Raw genomic sequence first — 1,931 nt, 5'->3', positions numbered from 1 at the left:
TCAAGGTATAGAGAATGTGAAGTGTGTTGAGGGTCTTTGTTAAGTTGCAAATGAAAATGAAGCACATTTGATAAGTTTCTGTGCAACAAACAGTCATATCATTGGAGGTACTCTTTTCAAGCACAAGGGCATCCACAAATATACATGAATTTCACCATATGGCAATTACAAAAATCATATAGATCACATAACCATTAATAAAGAGAAGGACTTTGAGACATGTAAGAAGCTATAGAAGTACAGATATTGGTAGTGATCACCAGCTCCTCGTTGCCACACAGAAATCAAAACTGAAAGCACCCAACAAAAATGTAGATAGAATACCTTGGTTTGATACAACTGAGCTTCTAGAAGAAGAGCACAGAGAAACTTGTGCAATTGAATGTAGGAATCGATTTGCAGTCTTAGAGATTTTAAGTGACGAAGGGCAGACAATTAATGAAGAATGGTGTGATATTAAGAACATATGTTATTCATTTGGTTGTTAAGTTTTGGGACATGCAGTTACAAGGAGAAAGCCATGGATATCAAATGATACGGGGTATACTATAAAAAAAGGAAGCAAAAACATAAACTAATTGTTGAATTTTTTGAGGAAGTAATGAAAATTACAAGGTAAAGTATGCTAAGTTTTCCAGTATTAATGGTAAAAAAAGCCAGGAATGACTGGAGAGAATATTTAGACAGAAAAGCAGAAAAGCAGATGAGTCTGACAAAGCTATTAATTCAGGGAGTTGCCATTGAGTAAGAATTGCTCACAGAATTATTAATGAAATCTTGTGGGGGGGGGGGAGAAGAAGCATATTCTCATAAAAAAATATAGAACTGTTATAACAACAGAAAATTAAGACAGACAACTTTGGAAGGAACATTTTAGTGAGGTCATGAATAGGATACAGAAAAGGTATAATTTGATTGATATACCTGAAGCTGATGAAGACCTTGATGTACCCATGAATAAATTCAGTGCGCTTGAAGTCGAAGCTCTCATTATAAAACTCAAGAGATGGAAAGCCCCTGGATACGATGAAATAACTACTAAGTTGATACTGGTTGAAAATGAAGTAACCCCCAGACTACTTACAAGATTATTTTGTAGAATGTTGCCTGAACAGTCAAAACCTGATGAATTTGGGAGTATTTGTGGAAATGGGAAAAAGGGGACCTGACTGATTGCATCAAACTTAAGTCAGTTGTCATGAAAATATATAGTATGCTTATTCTAAAAAGACTAGAGAGAAAGATTAATGAAAAGCTGATTGATGACCAAGCAGGATTTAGAAAAGGTAGAAGTTGCACTGATAAAATTTTAATTTTCAGACACGTACAGCAATGCGTAGAATATAGAGATCCACTTTTGGTGGCATTTGTGGTCTATGAGAAAGCCTTTCATAGTGTGCACAGGGCGATTTTGTGGAAAATACTGCGTTAATATGGAATTCCCCTTGAATATGTGAATTTGATCAAGTCAGTTCATGAGCATAGCAAGTGCAAAGTTAATGTGAGTGGAGTCTTATTAAACTAATTTCCAGTGAACAGCGGAAAACTCCAAGGGAATGTGTTGTTGCCTGTGTGGGTTATTCTCCTCATGGATTTTATAATGCATGCAACAGTTGGAGATGTTGGAGAAGGAATGGACTGGATTAGCAATAGGAAATTAGCTCGCTTAGAATATGCTGATGATGCTGTCCTTTTACCAGAACACCACAGGATTGCAATGCTTGCCTACCAGAATGCATGAAATATCATGGGAGGTTGGGCTCAAAATAAATAGAAAAAAGACAGAGATGATGCGACTAAATATACAATGGAAGATGAAATATCCTTGGAAGGAAGAAAGATTAATGAGGTAGAATCATTTAAGTATTTAGGAATTATGGTTTAGTGAAAGATTACAAAAAAATCAGAATGGCTAGGTTAAGTAAAATTTG

This window comes from Palaemon carinicauda, chromosome 12 (genome assembly GCF_036898095.1).
Source record: "Palaemon carinicauda isolate YSFRI2023 chromosome 12, ASM3689809v2, whole genome shotgun sequence".
NCBI classification, from domain to species: Eukaryota; Metazoa; Arthropoda; class Malacostraca; order Decapoda; family Palaemonidae; genus Palaemon; species Palaemon carinicauda.
This window is presented reverse-complemented; position numbering follows the sequence as displayed.